Source organism: Heloderma suspectum, chromosome 2 (assembly GCF_057233095.1).
Source record: "Heloderma suspectum isolate Gila_16-S chromosome 2, 16-S_ref, whole genome shotgun sequence".
Classification (NCBI taxonomy): domain Eukaryota; kingdom Metazoa; phylum Chordata; class Lepidosauria; order Squamata; family Helodermatidae; genus Heloderma; species Heloderma suspectum.
The window spans coordinates 201,671,674-201,693,228 of NC_139459.1; positions in this window are offsets into that span (position 1 = coordinate 201,671,674).

The following is a 21,555-nucleotide window of genomic DNA, read 5'->3' on the forward strand; positions in this document are numbered from 1 at the left end:
TGGAGTTACCACTGTAGCTGCCCAATTTTCCATAGGTGTCATTGTTATTCAGTCGTTAAAGTTTAACTAATACTGGTAATTCTGCAGTTGCTGCTGCTTCTAAATCACTGAAGGGAGTAGGAGTCATTTATTTTGTTTCTCTGTTACAGGATATAGAGGAAGATAAGAATATTTCCTATTCCTTTCCTTCAGTCTACCATATTGAAGCAAAGAATTATGGTTAGTCATTAAGACATTGGTTGTTTTTTTTCCTTAATGGAGAAAATAGGAATCAATATCAGGAATTCTTTAAAGGATAAAGTGTGAACAGAATAGAAACAGTAATTGCTAAAATCCATGGTAGAATACTCCTGGAAAGAAGAGGTATGTGTAGATACACTCAGAAGGATGTATGACCAACTGATTTTTAAGGTTGTACACCTGTACTCATTATTATGGTTATAAGTAAATCTACATTTTGCCTGTATCTTCATCCTAGTATTTAACATTAAATGCTTTAGGATATGTTGCTTACCTGTCATTTCTTACAGTCCTCTCCTCTCTCCTTTGGCTATAATATTAGTATAGTAATAAATTGTGTGTTCCCCAAAATCTTTCCTTACCTTTCTGTATGTATCGCCTATATTCTAATGGGTAACTGCCCCTCACAATTTTTTCTCCCCTGCCTTGTGCCCCACTCCTGCAGTGGGGGAAGGATTTTATTAGAGAGGACGCTGTCTTTTAAAGTGTATGCATTCCCCCTTCTTTAGCAAGGGGGGGATCATTCTAATCAAACTGTGTTTAAAACACTACCTAATTTATTTTTCCTCTCTAAGCTGGGGGCCGCTCGTGACTAATTTGAGCTGAATAGGCAGATAGAAAAAGCAGCCGGCATACAATGAGCGGCAGAAAGTGTGGGAAAACCAGCGAAAGAAAGGGATGGCCAAGCCTTGCAGCATGAGAGCTAGGGAAGGCCGTGTTAGCACCCAAATTCAGCATGAAGTCACTTTTCAACAGTAGACGCTTGGGCTCTAAATGCAAGTAGGACTATAGGTCAGGGAAGGGGAAGATGGAAATTTGTGTTAAGCTTGCACAATGTAAGCAGGAAAAGGAAGGGGGGAGAAGGGATCCTGTGGGTGTGCATGCATCCCTTCACAAAGAAATACAAACATATGTTCTTCCCAATTGCAATGTCCTCTTCTCCCCAGTGGCCTCTTGCCCCCAAGCCCTCTGTGGGTGGGTTTGAAAATCTCTCCTGTTTAAATTCAGGAAAATAAGAAAACAAAGGGACAGAGGGAGCCTGGAAGTGTGTGCCAGTGAGGAGTTAATAAAGAGAATTGTGTTCTTCTCCTTGCCCCCAGTCCCGCTGCTCTTTTAAATATTTATAGAGAAACAGCAAAATTTTATTTCTAGAGGCGGGCAAATGAAGTGACCTCTCACCTGAAGCTCTGACCCCTTGAAACTCAGATTATTCCCCCTCTGCCAGGGGAGAGACTAGAGGGGATTGGTCAGTTTCATGCCAGCTGTGAGGTGAACTGCTTTCTTGTGCTCTGAGTTGTCATTTTTCTTTAATGTCAGTCACTTTCCACGCTGCCTCTCCCCTAATGGCAAGAGCTTAGAATTATTACAGTGGCTTAAGCAGTCCAGATACCCGTTTTCTCTTGTAACTGGCAGTAGCCCTATTAGCTATATTGGCCTTCCCCAACCTGGTGCTCTTTAGATGTGTTGTACTACAATTCCCACCATCCCCAGCCAGCATAGCCAATGCACTTTAACATATTGACGTAATGGTGTTTTTATACTGTCATTACCTATCAACAAGGTGATGTCATCAACAAATGTATGTTGGCAAAACCTTTATCTCAAGGGATGAAGATAAAGAGTAGGGGAGAACACTTTCCAGAAGAATTAATAGGAACGCAGAGCTCATATGAGCACTGAATATAACAATATTCTTTAGTTCTCAGGACCTTTTACTATTAAAGCAATTTCCGAAATTCTGGAAAACAATTCTTCCTGTAATTAGAGTCATGTAATGAATTGGGGAGGAGCCATATTTCAGTGGTAGAACACATGCTTTATATGCAGATGGTCCCAGGTCCAGTCCTGGCATCTACAGTTTAAAAAAGTATTGGATAGCAGGTGATAGGAAAGGCCTATCTGTGCCTGAGGTCCTGAAGATCCAGTATCTCTCAGAGTAGACCGGGGGTGCACAATCTTTTGGGCCACATCTGGGGCATGCTGTAGGACTGGGGACCACACGTGCACATGCCCACACACAAATGTAGTTCTTACCAATTCTGATACTTTCCCAAGTGTACAAAGCATAGCTCAATTCTGTGTGTACCTTCTCAGAAGTAAGCCCCAATTCAACAGCTTTCAGGCATGCAAATTCTAAAATTTAAAGGTATTTAAATACCAAGCAGCATATTTAAAGTTTGAATGTCTTTAAATCGCTCTTAGTTCTGATCAGAGATAAGAATGGGGTTTCACTGCTTACTACTGAAGAAAGCTTTCATTCTTCAGTCTTTCTGAGGTCCTTCTTCCTACAATCTGCCAGGAAAAGTGGGCGGGAGCCACAGAACTTGCAGCCAAGACCCACATGCAAGTTTTGCACCCCAAGAGTAGATAATACTGGGCTAACTGGACAAATAGTCTGATCTGGTATAAGTTCCTATATTATAAATTATGAACCACAAATCAAGAGGTTTCCCGCAAATGCTGTTCACACAATGTCAAATCTTTCTCTGCAGCCATAGCAAGTAAAAATGGGAAGGTGAGGGAACACGATTTTCACTTCAAAGTTGACATTCTCAGGGTGCCAAATCTCATGCTGCATACCAGATTATACACTATCAAATACATGGAATACTGACAACCCTTCACCTGTCTATGTAATTACCTTTTATAGTTACCTTAAAATTAAATAAGAAGCTCAGCCAAGAAAGAAACTATGGTAAAGCTGTCCCTTCTAATTCTAAATTAGTTTGGAGGCTTTATCTGAATGTAAATGCTCTTAATTATTTGGTGTCCAGAACATGCTTCCTCTTCTTGAGCCCTAAAATGTTAGCAAAGCCCTTTTTCTGCTATGAAGGGAGGAGACAATCAGCTCTGGATACTCTCAGTGAGAAAGACAGGTATCACTGTCTGCATGCTGATGGGGAGTGGGGGTTTCATAAGGCGGTCTGTTAAGGTAAAAGTATACTTTTCTGGAAGTCTTTTACTTTAATAGGTTTGACCAAAATAATTCAAAACAGATCACCTGATGCACTTTTCCTTTCTGGTGCTAGAAAAGTAGTAATTGGGAAAGGGAAGCAGATAGATGGCTTGAGCAATCTCCTCACCTATGTATGGTTTCTAGCAACTTTATCTCTCATGAGCAGGACTGGTGGAATCCTTTCACAGTGTTTTAATTACTGTGTGCATCTGCATAAGGGCAAATGTGTTAGGGAGCAGCAAAAAGGAAGGGTAGGAGGCCTATATTATGTCATAGCTGGCACAAGATTTGGCCCTGACGCATGGGTCATCAGCAGTAAGGGTAACCATCACTATTCTAAGGGTAACCATCACTGTTCTAATTTGTCCAGTCTTTCCTCAGATTATAGTCCTACTCCCATATGCATACAGCACTCTATGTCTCTAAATTAGGTCAGCCAGTGGCCAAGCAGAAGCAGGTGACACAGACATGACCAGAACAATAACAGTTGCTCTTTAAACTTTTGGCATCTTCCTTCAAAACAAACATACACATCCATGCAGAAACATTTCAATCAGGATAGCCTTGCTATCTCTGCATCACATACTGTGCACCTTTCATGTGAAGAAAAATATGTTCCAGATACATTCTATAACTATAGATCCTGCCTTGAAAGCCAGCCTTGGTTCTCTTCCTCTGGGAAGGTGCTATATTGTGAAAAGCATGACAGGGACAAAGACCCCTAATGGTGATGAAGACGTGCAGTGGAGATATTGGTGTTAACAGTATTGGGCACTGCTGCTGCGCAGTGTCTCAAGGCACTGAGATGGCCATCTATCTTGTGATGTATTAAGGTTGTAATCCTAAACACACTTACTTAGGAGTAAACCACATTGGACATAATAGAATTTACTTCCTAGTAGGTATGGACAGGATTGTGCTGCATGTCATAAAGAACGTTGGCACCGTAAGAAGAGCTTATGGAAAAGTGGGCTGGCACAATTTAGGAAATACATCAAGATAGTACTTGGATTTAGCAAAATCATTTAATTTCCCTAGATTGACATTCAAAAGATTTTTGATACTTTTATTCACAAAAGATGGAGAAAATCTAAAAGACAAGTTACCAAATGGCTCCATCTTCTCTTCCATGGTTTTCAGCATCTATATGAAGCTGCTGGGGGAAGTCATCCAGAGATTTGAAGTGATGTCATCAGTATGCAGATGATACCAAACTCTGCTTCTCCTTTACATGTAACTTAGGTAAAGCAGTGGAGTGCTGAACTGGTGCCTAGAAACCTATAATGGACTGGATAAGGGCCAATAAACTGAGGCTCAGTCCTGACAAGATGGGGACACTGTTGGTAGGTGCTTTGTCTAGCCAGAGAGATGTTCAACCTGTTCCAGATGGATTGTATTCTAACTGAATGATCAGGTGTGCAGTGCTCTTAGATTCACCTGTGTGACTGAATGCTGGTGTCATTGGCTCTGAATGACTTCCACTAGTGCTGGAACCCTTCAGGCTAGAGAGCCTGTCCACTTTTACCCAAGCTCTAGCAACTTTCCAGGTTAAACTACTGTAATGCATTGTAAATGGGGCTGCCTTTGAAGATTGTTCAGAAAGTTCAGCTCATTCAAAAATACAGCTATAAGGTTCTTGACTGGGACTGATAGCTGGGAATATAACTTGCCAATTCTTGAGCAGCAGTATTGGTTACGAGTCCATTTCCAAGCAAAATCCAAAGTACTGATATTTACCTTTAAAGTTCTACACAGTTTGGGACCAGGGAACCTGAAAGAATGCCAGCCCTCCACATCAGCCTGCCTGTGCACTGTGGTTATCATCAGAGGCCCTCCTCAGTGAGCCACCACCACTGGAAGTGAGGCAGGTGGGGACTGGAGAGAAGACCTTCTCAGCGGTGGCAGCCAGTGTAGGAAATTATTTCGACAAGAAGGCTCACCTGGCACTTTGTTATTTTTTTTTAGCACTAAGCAAATACCTTCTTGTTTCCCCATACTTTTAATTGTTAAACTGTATTGCTTTACTGCTGCCAGGTTTTTATCTGCAGTTTTATATATTAAATTCTATTGCTGGTTTGTTATTATATCTGTTCCATTTTTCATTGTGTACACCACCTGATAATATTTATATTGAAGAGCAGCATGAACACTTTTAAAACAACTTTCTTGTAGACAAGCCCATGAAACGGATGGATCAACATGAGTAGTTTAAATTGATGAATTCATTTTCAGGAGATGCCCAGAAACTGTGTATTAATCCAAGTTAACTGACCCTGGATCTTATCTGAGTTTGTGAATCTCTAAAACTGATCCTAGTTTAGAGTTGCCAGCTGGAAAATCTCATTGCAAATTGGGTCTACCAGGCAAACGTGCACCCCCTCTATGAAGTGAGAATCAATCTGTAGGACACTAATGAAGATCTTTAGAACCATCATTTTCTCACTCTGAGCTATCTGTGCCCATGTTTTAAATATGGCGTACGAATAGGACCTTCAACAAAAGGTTGCAATGTGGAGTGCTCCTGTTTGTGGCTGGTTGACTGGAATCGGGCTGTCTTCCAGAATATTCCATTCCATTCCTCTTTTCCCTGGTTTTCCATTCCCACCACCCTCCAACAGGCAGTGAGCATTCCATGATCACTTAATTTGCTCAGTCCTCATATAGCTGGGTTTTGAGGGGGATGGGGTTGTACTTCTGCAGAAGAAGGTGAGGCCATCTGGGGAACCCTGAAGGTCCAGATTTGGCCCCTGGGCCTGAGGTTCTGCAGCCCTGCTTTAGGTACTAAGGTCTCAAGCCATGCAGGGCTTTATAGGACAAAATCAGCACCTTGGATCATGCCCAGAAATGGATCAGGAGCCAATGAATGTGAAAAATAACATGTAATATGTTCATATACTAATAGTGAGCTCATTCTCCGAGTACTGGTCCTCACATAGCTAAGATGGCACCATCCCTGCAGAAGAAGGAAGTATCAGCAGGCTTGGTGGAACCCCAAGGTTTGCAAAAGTGCACAACTTACTTAGATGATTCCATGAACTGAAGATGATGTCTGGACAACCCTGAGGAAGTGGGAATTGCATCCAAACTGATGTACACATCCACAGAACCATACCAAAATAACCCTACAGACAAAAGTAACTACACTAAAACTAGTTCTCACAGGAAGGAATTTCTGAGACATTCTCTGAATGATTTATATAAAGGTCCCTTACCGCTATAACATTTTTTTAAAAAATCCAGTAAGCTGCACAGCACTAGCTCCTACAAAAAATAAAATTAAACAGCATTGGAGACCCCAACCCCAAAATGTATGGAAATGTTTAACATTGACAACAAACATTAACTTGTTATAGAATGATTTCCATTATATACTATTAATAATAGGAGGTGGATTAACAAGAAATAAAATAATTGGTTAATGTGTGATGTATTGGCCTGGTCTGAACATCCCACTTTCTAGTCAGCTTCATTAGTTACTCTGGAGCTACTGCATGCCAATCACCTGTGGTTGTCCCTCAGACAAGAATAATCAGGAAAGTCCGTGATGTCTCTTTGGTCTGTTTACAGCTATTACAGTTGAAATATTTTCTTCTTTTTATCTTCTTCCATATAGAAGGGGAAGAAATGGAAGCAGTGACAGATTTTATTTTCTTGGGCTCCAAGATCACCGCAGACGGTGACTGTAGCCATGAAATTAAAAGACATTTGCTTCTTGGGAGGAAAGCTATGGCAAACCTAGACAGCATGGTAAGAAGCAGAGACATCACCTTGCCGACAAAGGTCCATATCAAAGCTATGGTTTTCCCAGTAGCAATGTATGGCTGTGAGAACTGGACTATAAGGAAGGCTGAGCGCCAAAGAATTGATGCTTTCGAACTGTGGTGCTGGAGAAGCCTCTTACAAGTCCCCTGGACTGCAAGGAGGTCAAATCAGTCCATCCTAAAGGAAATCAACCTTGAGTGCTCATTGGAAGGACAGATACTGAAGCTGAAGCTCAAATATTTTGGCCACCTAATGCGAAGAGAAAACTCCCTGGAAAAGACCCTGATGCTGGAAAAGATTGAAGGCAAAAGGAGAAGGGGACGGCAGAGGAGGAGATGGCTAGATAGCATCACTGATGCAATGAATATGAACTTGAGTATGCTCCAGGAGAGAGCAGAGGACAGGAAGGCCTGGCGTCCATGGGGTCACGAAGAGTCGGACACGACTTAACGACTGAACAACAACAAATGTCCCTCTTTCATCTGGCTCTCCTGTTCTTCTACACAAACTTGAATCGCTCACCCTCTTATCAATTCCAATAGAATCAAGGTTCCCTGTATACAACTCATCCCTAACAATACAGCCTAAGAGGGCTTTACCATTTTATGATCAATTTTAGCTACTGAATTCTTAAGAGGAAATTGAGATCCCTAGCCTGCTGTCTGCTAGCCATTATGAAGAGTTTACTGAAGAGTAAGCAGTAGATATTGAAATACTAGGTGCACCTGTCCTCAGGCACAGTTGGCATTGTGAATTCACCTTGAACTTACAAGGCCTTGATTAAAAGGTTTGCATCTGAAAAGGAAATCTATAGAGTGAGAGAAAAACACAAAATGAATGGAACAGAGGCAATTTAAGATAGTGATGGAACATTGGAGCTTTTTTTAAAGGATTATGAGCTAGCAGGGATAGGCCTATTAACTTTTGCAGCATCTAGTATGTATTAGTAAATGAGAAGGAGACAGAGAAGCTGCAGACAAAGCACAAAACTGATGCCATGGGAGTGTGGACTAGCATGTTGCAGAGAGTTCAAATGTTAGTGGCTCAAAAGAATATAAGTACTGCCTTGCTAGATCAAATGAAAGATCCATATATCCAGCATTCTGACTCCATTGGTAGCTGCCAGGGGGCCCTGGGAAATTCACAAGCAAGGCATGATGTTGTTTGTCCGAGCAACTAGGAATTGGGGAGATGTTGTCTCTGAACATATGGGTAATAAGCCATGGATGAGTCTATCCTCCATGAATGTGGACCAAACTTTTATAAACCAAGCCATTAGTTGTAGGAGCTAGTACTATGTGGTTTACTGGATTCTTTTTTTAAAGCAATAAAGGACCTTTATATAAATCACACATAGAATGTCTCAGAAATTCCTTCCTGTGAGAGCTAGTTTTAGTGCAGCTACTTGTGTCTGTGGGGTAGCTTTTGGAATGGCTCTGTGGATGCATACATCAGTTTGGATACAATCCACACAATTTCCTCAGGGACTATCATGTGCTTTAACGTGTCCTGTATCTGTCCAGACATCATCTTCAGCTCATGGAATTATCTTTGAATAAGTTGTTGATGACACATTCGGACAATGCTTTCGCATGGATGCATCCATGGGATTCCTGTTGCACGGGATGCAAAATATACCAGGAAGGTGCCCCAAAATGACTGATCAAGAGCAAGCATTTTGAGCTTATGTGCTTGAGGAAACCTCGGATTGACCTGTATGAAGTTGGGTGGTTTGAGCTGCTTAGAATTTGACACATATTTGGCCATATACTTCTATTTAGTGAAATCTGTGGTTTCAGAGCCTTCCTTATCTTGTCTTAACACCCCTGTTTCCATCCATTCCTTTTTACTGAGCAACTTCATTTTCCCAAGCCCTTTCACCGTGACAACACACATACCCAGCAAGCTGGAATTGCTCTGACTGGCTTCATGTCCATGTGTGATACATTCACACCACTTCCTCTGATTGGGGCAATGTAATTAGCTCTTGCATTCTCAGCATACCTGTCACCTCCTAATGAGGGCTCCATAAAACAGCATCCCATGATCCAGTTTCCTGCAGCACTTCTGGCCAGTTGTAAATCTCAGCTTTTACAATTTTGGGACAGCAAAACAGATGGAATAACTTTGTGTGTGTGAGCCTGCCTAACAGGATAGCATTTAGTTTTCTTCGTATAATAGGTATGCTATTTGTTATGCAACTATCATTAAACAAACAAACTTCTAATAAAATAACCAGTGCCATGCTAGATACTACGTGGAAGCTAGAATTTTCTGATTAGAGCAGAACAGTTGGAATAACGTTTTTCCCCATCTGCCTCTGAAGATGACATTTGATCTCTTACATACAATAGGCATGCTTCTTGCTATGCAGCTATCATTAAATAAGGCTACCATAATTAAATCTTTGTTTAACACCAATACTGCACTTAGGGCGCAATCCTATGGGGATAGGCGGCCGCCTCCAAGCTCACAGGCAACCACCTATCCAGTGCATGGCAGAAGAAGCACAGAGGGGATCATTCCCTCTGCGCTTCTCCTGCCCTGCATTTGCGGCTAGACAGCCAATTGCGGCTGGCTAGCCGCGGGAAGGCAGACCGAGGGAGGAGGCTGCTGGTACAAAAGAGGGCGTTCCAGGACATGGAAGGTGGAAATGCCGGTATGACGTTTTGGACGCTCCATGCTTCTCTGCAGAGCGTGGGGCTGTTCTGCGCTGCCTGCAAGGCAGCTTGGAACAGGGGGAAGGTCAGTTATCCAGGAACAGACCTTGGTGCGCAGAATCTGAGGTTGGTTCCTGGAAAACTAGATATCCTATGGCCATCTAGCCACTGACTAGTGGCCATAGGATTGCTCCCCCCAAGATTTTAATATATTAAGATTGTAATCTTATGCATGTTTAGACAGAAAAAAATCCTACAACTCCCACCATTACGAGCTATGCTGGCTGGGGAATGGTGGGAGTTGTAGGACTTTTTTTCTGTCTAAACATGCATAGGATTGTGCCCTAAGTGGTATAAAAGTATTATAATACAACTATAAATAAATACATCATGGAATCAAGGAGTGCACAGTTTCTGTCCAGGGGACTTGCCATCTGAGTTAGGCACACAATACAAAAGCAAAGTGAGGGGAAAGTATGAACAGCAGTGACTTCAAATCTGAAGCACTGAGTGCTATTTGGGAAATCTGTAGTTTCATTTTTAAATTTTGACTCTATTTTGAGCTTTTTCAGATTTTGACAATGTTTTCCAGCTTGTAATCCAGCACCTTTCCAGAAGGCATCAACTCAGCATCTGGAATGCCCATCTTTGATTTTAAACTGTACCTGTCAGCATGGCAATCTTTCTTGGTTACACTACACTGAACTTTCTTTACAAGAGTAGTTACAACGCTGGATTACATTAATAATAACCAGGTTCATCTCCACTATGCTATCCCTGTGTAGAACTCTGGACTTAACTATTCTTGGGTTTGCTTGTACATTTCCCATCCAAAACTGATGGCTTACAAGCTATCTCACAATTTGTTGTTGAGATACGGAAGAAAGAGTGGATTTACTGATGATCTAAAATAGCCTTCCCCAACCTGGTGCCCTCCAGATGTTTTGAACTACAATTCCCTGCATTCCTGAACATTGGCCATGTTGGCTTGGACTGGTGGGATTTGACGTCCCAAACATCTGAAGAGTATGAAATTGAGGAAGGCTGCTTTAAAGTGACCTTCTCCATACCATGGAGAGAAGAACTAAATAATTTCCTGCTTTCTAGCCTGTGATCCAGTTTGTGTCAAAGCAATGAGAAAGTAGTGCTAGTGAGCCGGCATTGCCTAAACCAAAGCAATGGAGTAATTACCACTGGAATATATGAATGCTTTTGTGGTAGAAGTATGTAGGTGTTTAATGCAATCACAATCATATAATTGTGATTGTATTAAATACCTGATGCTAGCAAGGATAATCTGCATATAGATGCAAGCTTTCCATGGGATCCCTTTTTGTGTTACATGCATTGCACACCAAAAGTGTTCTGTACAACTACTTAAGGCTGCAGATAACCATGATGCTCACTCTTAAAACTGACAGCCTTGACATCCATTTGTACAGGGAATGGACTAAAATCTGACCCCCCTATTCCTTCCCAGCAGGTGAGCAGCATTGTCAAAACGGACACCATCTGTCCAAAAGGCCCACATGTAGTGATCCTTGTGCATGACCGCATATGTAAAGCTTGTTGCTCCACATTAGACATGGAATTGAAGCCATAATACAGATGCAACCCTAGCTAGAACTTAAAGAATAGTAGTGAGCTAAAATATATTAAGGAATATGCAAATAAAGAAGGGTATCAATTATTCTTTAAATAGCCAGTATCCAAATTTAATTTGTGTAAACATGGGCAGGAGGAGCGCTTAGGGGCTATGGGAATGTTCTTAAAAGAAATTAGATTGATAACTGGTGTTTAGATGCTAAGCTAGCATTAGTTTGGTTGTCTATGAGAATCAAACTAATTCCGTTCAGGTTCTTCACTAAGGTTTTATTTTGAGCATTTCAGCATCAGATGCTGATTTCCAACCCTCCTCTCCACTCCCTACCCTTAATGTTGTGACATTTACTCTTTCTCTTACAGTGAAATCCTGTGCATGCTTATTTGGAAGTATGTCCCATTGTGTTCAGTGGAACTTACTCCATGGTAAGTGTGTTTAGGATTACAGCTTTAATCCAGGAAAAATAGGAAAAACATTTTGCTGAAGGCTGCTTTGAAATATTTTCCAGTAGTGTGGCTTGCTGACTTAGTATCAGGGAGTGTGGGGAAAAAATAGAGGTATTAGAGAATATTTTCAGCTCTAGTCCAAGTGCAGCTTTTCAACTCAGTGCAAGAGTCCTCAAGGGGATGGGAAGCAAGAAAGGTCATACAGGCTGGTGTGTGTGTGTGGGTGTGTGGTTGGGGGTTTTTTTGTTTAAAAAATAGGCTTCTGTCCCCCATGGCCTGTCCCTAGCATGCTTTAGCCTATCAGATTGCTCCAGCAATAAGAGTGGCATGGAGCCCAATAAATTATGGTTGGAAAGGAATTGAGAGCCAAGATACTTGGGTTCTGTTTCTGATTCTTAAATACAGAACGGGGAGAAGTGACAATGAAAAGGTGTGATAGATGTAAAATTGCAGGGATGCACAGTAATTATGAAGGTTTTGAAATAAGGTGCCTTTATTATGGTATATGTAGCTGACTCCTCTATCATAATACCAACTCTCCACGGGGAAGTATGATTGCACAGTCACAGATAGTTCTGGGAGCCAGGGCGTCCTGTTCCATCCCTGCACTCACCCACATGTGTGAATACCTTCTAATTGCTAACCCCTCTCCTTTCCTTCATAGAATCTTAGAATAGTGGGGTTGGAAGGGGCCTACAAGGCCATCGAGTCCAACCCCCTGCTCAATGCAGGAATCCAAGTCAGAGCATCCCTGACAGATGGCTGTCCAGCCTCATCTTGAATGCCTCCAGTGTGGGGGAGCCCACTACCTCCCTAGGTAATTGGTTCCATTGTCGTATTGCTCTAAGAGTCAGGAAGTTTCTCCTGAAGTTCAGCCGGAATCTGGTTTACTGTAACTTGAGCCCATTATTCCGTGTCCTGCACTCTGGGATGATCGAGAAGAGATCCTAGCCTTCCTCTCTGTGACAACCTTTCAAGTACTTGAAGAGAGCTATCATATCTCCCCTCAGTCTTCTCAAGGCTAAACATGCCCAGTTCTTTCAGTCTCTCTTCATAGGGCTTTGTTTCCAGTCCCCTGATCATCTTTGTTGCCCTCCTCTGAACCCTCTCCAGTTTGTCTGCATCCTTCTTCAAGTGTGGTGCCCAGACCTGGACACAGGACTCCAGATGAGGCCTAACCAGTGCTGAGTAGAGGGGAACTAGTACTTCCCGGGATTTGGAAGCTATGCTTCTATTAATGCAGCCAAAAAGAGCATTTGCCTTTTTTGCAGCCACATCACATTGTTGGCTCATATTCAGCTTGTGATCTACAACAATTCCAAGAACCTTCTCGCTTGTAGTGTTGTTGAGCCTTCCTCCAAATACAGCCCCGATTATATATGTAGATATCCCAAAGTAACTCTATCTCAAGTTGTATCTAATGGTTGCACTGAAAAATCAAATCTAGGGTGTTGTATCCAGTAGGTTTATCCAATGCTAGTCAAACTTATGTCCCATTTATTTCAGTAGGTGTACTCTAAGTTGGACTAACATTGGATACAACCCACGGATTCCTAAGTTATACACTTAAGATTTAGAGCTCCTTCATCAGTGCATTCAAAGAAGAAGATGCTTTTTGCTATATATATATATTTATTGTACAAAAAAAATCTAAAAAAGGACAAAGAGAAATTGGAACAGAAGCAATGGTTATGATATACTTGACAGACTAAAGCCAGTTACAGAACAAATTTAGTTTATACAACACAGAAGAGAAATAGCCAAGGCAGTCTTTATTTTTTGTTTTTTCTCCTCTAGTTTTCTTTTTCTAATATGCATATGAAAGAACAGCTGTTAAAGTCCCCAGTTCTGACCCCACCTCCTCATAAATGAGTGCCACCTCAATTTAATTCTTATAATTTCAGTCAATAAACCCTGTGTGGCAGTAGAGAGTACACACCTGCCTGAAATATGTGAATTTGTTGAGCTTTTGGCAAAGTGAATAGCTAGGAACTTTTCCAACTGGGTAAGGAAGACTATTTTTGTGGTAAAATATTTGTCACTTTATTCTTCTCCAAATCCAAAGCTATTAAGTGAAACAGACCAGGGCTGTGTTGTTTTGATAAATGGCAATGAAACCATTTTAGAAATTTACTTCAGCAATGTCAAAATATGATATGAGGTGGAATTGTGAAATATTTGAAGTCAACAGAATGCCAGCAGAGATACTGGGCTTTTCTACATGAGTCTTTTAACCTTCCATATCACAGTTTTCCTTTTCTATTGTGTATGTAGCACCTGTTACAGTCCCGAGTTGTTCCGACCCCATCTCCTCATAAAGGGCCACGTTCGGGATTTTTTGTGGGATTAAGATTGGCTCCTTTTTTTTCCCCTGGGGGGTTTCTTTCTCTGCCTTTCTATATGTTCCATTACCAACCATTAGGTGGCACTGTGGCATAGCGGAGTTGCACAAATACACGGGGGTTTCATGCCGCCATTCAGAGATATATCAGACATTCCTCATTAAAGGAAAAACCTCTAAAATGGTTCCAAAGAACAGGAAAGACCCTGGAGGATGAAAACATTGTATAAAGCACCCGCAAGCTACCATGAGGAATCACGAGTGCAAAATAAATGCCTCGCATAGAAAGGCTCATTAACTGGACTTTTCCTAAATTGGTACTGAACAATTTACTCACTCCTATGCCTTTAGCATTTCTTCATCTGTGGATTCTATAAAGCTTTAAATATACAAATTAAAACTCACAACATTGGTGTAAAAGAAGCCTCATCCCTCTTCCATAGAAGATGCAAAGAGATAATACCAATTTGACTCAAAATTACACCAAGGTTGGTGATGAAACTTGCAGAAGAGTTCAGGTATCCTAACTATTAGACCCCTGACATATTCTTGACACTGCAAAAATGCCTTTCTTAGGACTCCTGGTTTCCTAATAAATTTGGAACAATCTGTAATTGTGCTAAAAGTCCAGCTTTTGCCTCTTCTCCCAAACTAATTATTTAAGACATAGATTCTTCTCCTTCATCGTTGACAATTCAGGGGAAGCTAAGCCTAGCTGGACATTGATTAGCTAATTCTATAACTATTTAGGATCCACAACAAGATGTAACCACATGAAGATGTACATAGACACCCAGTAGGTATTTCATGGCGAAATTAACTATCGACTCATGCCCTGTTAGAGTTGTGTTCATAGGTATGGCAGTAACAAGACACTTGTGGCTTGGAAGTCAGATACAACAGCATATGTTTGCTGGGTTTGCAGAACTACACAGTGAATTGCCTTCAGCAGGAAGGGAACTACACCAAGATTCATACGTACTAATCCTTACACACAGCCATTACAAAAAGAGAAAACAGACATTAAAGTATCTCTTCTTGAGCTCTAGGGTGTGTCACAAAAGGAAACCCCATCCTAGTCTCTTTAAATTTTCTTTAACCTTCCATAGTGCAAATGGTACCTTAGCCCAAAGCAGTCTCTCAGTACAGAATTTTTTACAGTGAACATTCAGCATTTTTAAGTCCAGGCGCTTTGCTTCACTCCTGCAAAGTCTCTGAGGCCTCCCCAAATGTCCTGGTGGGACTGCCTCTTGCTTCCAAAGTGAACGAGCATCCATTTTGTAGAGAAAGGCAGCAGCTCAGGGTGATGGTGGAGAGGTGTGAATGGACACACTGACCAAGTGCAACAGAAGTCCCTGTTGTTTAACACCAGCCATGGACCTAAAACCAACTTGCACCTTTTTGGAACCTAACATTACTATATGGCACAATACATGCTGTAGTGGCATTAGCTTTCCCCTTGGAATCCCAGTTTCCCCTCAGTGGCAGCCCCTTGTCTTTGAGACAGCCAATAGGTTTCCATCTGGAATGGTTGAAATGATAGTTATACATATCTCAGGTGCAGGATTGGAGTGAAAAGCTCTGAACTCTTATTTTTTATATATATATATTTTAATTCTTTAATTTTTATTTTGATGTTCAAGTGCTGTGTTTGGTCATGTGATCAAAACAAACAAACAAAAACAATCTTAACCAGTGAATGGCCTTTTGGTCATGTGATTAAAATAAAAACAAAACTTCTTAGCCCGTGGCATCGTCATCCTCAAACTCATTTCTTCATTTCACACACACTGGCAAAAACGTGCACACATACATACAAACATACACCCCTCTATGACATTGATGGACAATAACAAACAAAAAGTAAATAATAATGTACTTGTAGGACTGATATTTACAAGCATACATCCAAAAATAACCATGCCTGTCTGCCTTTTGTGAGTCAAATTACCCAAAGCAAAATACTATCCCATTGGAAGGAACCATTAGTAGCAGGTGTTTCGGATCTTATCTTTCTAGTTTAGCACCATTGGGCAGTAGAAGGAGGCAGGGGGAATCAACCACCCAAATCCCAGAAAGAAAGCATCCATGTTTCAGGCGAGTCCTGCCCATCTGTTTGGTGTATCTTACTAAATGGATGGACCACATCAGGGCTTAGTAGGGAAGTATGGACCTTCATGCACAGGGCTACTTTTGTACATTAGGATGGACTCATCGTTGCTTACTATGGCTGCAGTCCTAAGCACACTTACATAGGAGTAAGTGCCACTGAACACAGGAACACTTACTTCTGAGTAAGCATTCATAGGGTCAGGTTGCATGTCCTTCAAAAGAATCCCTAATGGCTTTAGACACTTGGACCAGTATGAGACTATTATAAAACAGACTGTAGGAAATGATACTAATGGGTGAACAGAAGGGCAAATTTTATTTGCTCTCATGGGACTTCTATCTTTCCATGCAAGATTCAAGGAGAATGGATTCTCCATCACTCTAAATCTGTTCAGTGACTGGATGCTCTATATTAGTAAGGTGTATATTAGCCAAAACACAATGAACTGGACTTAATACAATAACAACTGGCAAGGATTTCCTTCACATTTTTTGCTATCAATTGTTATCTCAGTGGTCCCTTCATACCATAGACTCTGCAATGTACTGGGGTGCTTTGGCATTTAATGAGCTACTTGTAATCACAACATTGCAAGGCAGTAAGTTCCACAAATGAATTATGTACTTTGAGTTAAGCCTACATTTCAGCTGTTTCAGATAATAATTTGAAATATCTGCTGTTATGCGTTCAAAAACATATTCGTTTTCCCCTACTGTCTATATCAGCAAGACACAGTCCTGAACTATTTCTTGGAGAGCTAGACTGCATTCAAAAATAGCCATTTGGAGATGTCCCATTGGAAGCAGTCCAACTCCTAGGGATCCAATTTGATCATAACCATCTCAATTTTCATACAGTGACGTGTATCTAATTCCCCACCCCCTGCAACTGAGCAAAGCCACCAACAGGAAATTATACTTAATGAAAAATAGCTTTGTAATGCATTTCCCCCCTCTGTGTCTCCTGCAGGGAAAGGTTGTGTATTGCAAAGTATGTGGCTCTGTGCCATAGCAGGTCATCTAAGAACATCTCCATCTTAAAGCAGGATAAAAGTTAAATATCTGATAACAATAACCACAAAACAACAAATACCTGACTGATTTCAGCAGATTTAGAATGGGGATTTTGGAAGTAATATTTTTGTGGAACATATTAATGAGGTGGTCCTTTGTCGTGTTCAATGGAGTTTCTGCAAATCAGTTACCTGCTAGATACTAGATTTTGAAATGAGGAAAGATACCACAATAGGGAGGACTGCTCTCAAGCCAACGTCAGAGTCACTGATTCATGATTTTGCTGTCACGGGTTAGTATATACACATCATCTATATAATTTGAAAATTGTCAGATTCATTTTTCAGTTCAAGCATTCTGGTTTCAGTCACAGAAGCAAAACTCCAGGCTGCTTACTGGTTTGTAAAACAAATGATTTACAACACTATCCTTCTATTCTGTTTTTACAAAATAGTGCCTCGTACAATGGTTTGATAGTTGGGCATAGCTAATCTCAAGTCTCTTCCATATACCCTTCCCTCTTTTTAGCTTCTAACACAAGTCCTTCTAAAACAATAATAGAGTACAATGAAATTCATGCATGACATAAAACCCATGAAGTGCCCCCTGCAACTGTATCTAGATTCATGCTGCATTCCTTTTAAATGTCCAGAAGCAAAGAGGCAAAGGCCTAGGAGACATGAGTTGTATCAGGATGCTATGTATGGCATAGATATATACCACAGGATGACCTGCTACTCAAGACCACCTTTGATTTCTGAGCTGCAGCAGATACTGTCTGTGCACTTAAACTTTGGTCAGCAAACATGAAGTCTAGAAAGTTGCTTTCTTTAGACAAAAATGAAAGCTGAGTTTCTCAGGAAACCTAATTCTTTATCATAGCCAAAGTCTGTGTTATACAATGTGTGTAGAGTATCAGAAGAGACACCACTTTGTGAGTTTGCACTGTTCTAGAGAAAACATTGTAGCATATGTTGCCTGTGTGGATAAAGACTCTTTTTCATAGTTCTTGCATTTGGACATGAGGTTTGCTAGACTGAGCAGGGTGCATGTACAGTCCTTCTACCGAATTTGTTAGGGAAAGAACAAAATCGATCCATCAATAGTGTTTGGCTGTGAAATTGTCCTTTTGCCAGGGTGGTGGGGTAGAGGAGAATCCCATTGCGTTTACATATCTAAGTACTAGCTGGTGGAAGTGGGAAAAATATTTTTCCTGTAAGATGAACAGCTGAATTCAACCAATGATAAAAGCAGAAGAATGTAAATATTATTTGTATTAAGGACTGAACTAGAAGAAAAAGCGATCGGTGCTTGATTATGCATTTGGCTCATTGAACAGCTATGGAAAAGTAAATGTCCTTCTCTGTGCCACCAGTCTGTGTCCATAGCTACTTAACTCATAAATTATGCTACACATATAACATGTATCCTGCTTTTACACACAGAGAAAGTGGCATCCCTTGAAGATCACATCATAAATCAGTGGCACCAATCAAAGAATCCCTTCTCATGTCTTCTCTATCAGCCACCTGATTCTATTCTCTTTCCCAATCCAAAGAGAGATCCTAGGAGGCTAATGTCTTTCAAAACAAAAACTAAAAACATAAAGTTGAGAGAATTATACTGGACTGCAGTACTGCTAAACCAGTACTTTCTTCCGTACATCTGGCATAGAGGCCCAAAGTAATTGAATCCTTCAGATGAAGAGAACCATCAGAAAAAATGAAATGTGACAACTAAACTATGACTTTCCATTGGGTTGAAGGGACAAGTCACACCTCTACAAATACCAGATTATCTGTGGACTTTGAAACATCTATCTATTCTGATCAATCACAACAATGAGATATTTATTTTAATAAGAAGGCAAGAACTGGAGAGTAAGAGAGTGGCATTGTTCTACATTACTATGTAGCAACTGTTCAGATTCCCCACCAATAAAAATACTGAGACCAGTAATGCTAGTTAGATATTTATCACATTATAGGGAATATGCAGACCCTTCCTCTCCTCACCTAGCTCTTTACTGCTATGGATATTAATATGAAACTGGCTTGTGTCCCTCACACATCTGCTATTCTTGTTTTGCGGAGCTTGATGGCACACTACGTAGGAAACTGTGTTGAGAACTTGGTTTTTGTTATGGCTTTGAATATTTTTATGGGCCCAACAGTGTACAAAGTATGCAAATTGCAGAAAAGGGGGATCCAGGTAACAAATACAGCAGATAGGAAATTTAAAGGCCATGGAGTCCTTAAATAACCTTAAAGAATCAAGGTGACTACAAGCCATCGAAGGCTCAGGGATTCCCATCTTAAAACCACTTATAGGCTTCCATTTGCAGAGTTGTTACCTTGTACATACACTCTCAAATATATTTGCACCAAATATGTTAATGAAATTTTGCATTTGTTCAACAGGTTGAAAAGGCATGTTTGATGAGTGCTTTGAAAAAGGGTGAAGCACTTCAGTCTATAAGTGCTAGAGAATCAGGGGCAGTGTAGCTCAAAAAGGACCAGGAGAGCTGATCTCTGTGCAACCTTGGGCAAGGGACTGTTCCCTTCTTTGGGATGTAGGGTTTAAACCCATGGGAAGTGCTAATATTCTGCTCAGGTAGAGCAGCATTGAACTCCCTAGCTACAGGATAGAGGTGGGTTGGGGAGTTTAGATTTTTCACAGCATCTCATCCTATGCATCTTCATCCAAGCCTTCATCAATGCCTTGCCCACCAGCATGGTACTCAGTAATTCCAAAGTAGGAAGACAAAGATTCAAGGAAATGAATTAACCTAAGAAAGGACCAAAGTTGTTCCATGCAGGAATTGGGCTGGGTACTAAGATGCACAGCTTATCTCTTATACAATAAGTGCTAGAATTGGAAAGGCAATTCTGTAAGGTAAATTAATTCCTGATGGTCTCATTTGACTCTTCCTCCCAATTTACTGACATCCATCCCATCCATAATCAGTACATCTGTGAAAAACTTCCGGAAAATCAGGTGGTATATTTTTAGCTGCTTTAATGTAATGAAACAGCTGTAATCCTGGCAGACAAACTGGCAGTTGGCTCAAAATTGTCTGTGCTGAAAACCTTGAATAAATATTTGGCTCCAGGTCTGCTACAGACTCCCCTCCAGTCCATCACCTCCACGCCTGGGTTCCAGACCCATGACAGGCATTTCTGAAGGGTTGCATCATACCACACAGCAGCTTTCTAGACAGCCCAAACAGAGAAGTGGAGAAACAAGCCCTAACGCAGCAGGAACAGCTGAACTCTGGAGAAACAGGGATCCTGATTTCATACTGTCATGAAAATAGCAAAAGGGAAGTAAAGACGCCACAATGGTATGAGTAGTCTGAGCCTGAGTGTTTGTCCAGTTTGGTGCAATAAGACATTATCTAATTTAGAGATAATTCTCGCTCACTTGTCTCTTCTTTCCTCTTTCAGTAAGCAACTGCAAGTTCTACATCTCAGATTCGTTTAAGAAATATGAAGTCTGCAACAGCAAACTTTTGCATTAATAGAAGCTATACTTTAACCTTATAAATAGAGGTGCATAAGTCTACTTTCCAAATGCCATAATTAATCTGGGGCCACCTATTCACTATGAGAACTTTCAACTACCTAACTTTTTTTTCTCTATTTGAACTGAGAGAATCTAATGCTTCTGAAAAAAATGAAATCTGTTGTATATGCCAGCCCATCTGCCAAAGTGCTTCAGCGTTTGAGAACAATATTTCATTGGCTCCTTCAGTCCATAATTTGGCTACTGACAGTTCTAGTTGTACAAAGGAGGGTTTTTCCATGACAAAATAGACTGAAACTTTGTCCCCTCCACAAATGGAAATTCAGCAGTGAATGGTGGGATGCTGGTCACTATCAAACAGCAAAACTGGTAACAATGAAACATACTGGATTTGAGTCCAACTAATAATGGGTTGCTGTTTGTGTTCCAGATTGCAGCATTATCCACTTGCACTGAAAAACCAGTACTTTGACTCTACAGTTAGAGCAAATGTAAGTAACACCACAATCATCCTAGGACCTTATATTCACCGTAAGAACTTTTTCTATGTAAACTCTTATTTCTCTCCCACTCACACACACTTTGATTCTCAGGATTATGAGCCATGTTTTGTGAAATCCATTCTACCCCATGGCTATCAAACAGTAAGGGGCAGACAGTGACAAAATCTAGAACCAATTCGATGTTATCTTGGCATCACTATGTAGTATGTCTGGCTAGAGACATCTTTGGTGAAGAGATTCAAGCTTCTCTTGTCTAGAATCCTGTCTGACCCAACCCTTGCAAGCTTGTTCCTAAAACTGGAAATCATAGATTCAAAGATGATTTTTTATTTCTCAAAGTGTGGCTAATGTTTATAATTGGAAGGGCAATTAACCCCCATCTCAGTTGCTACA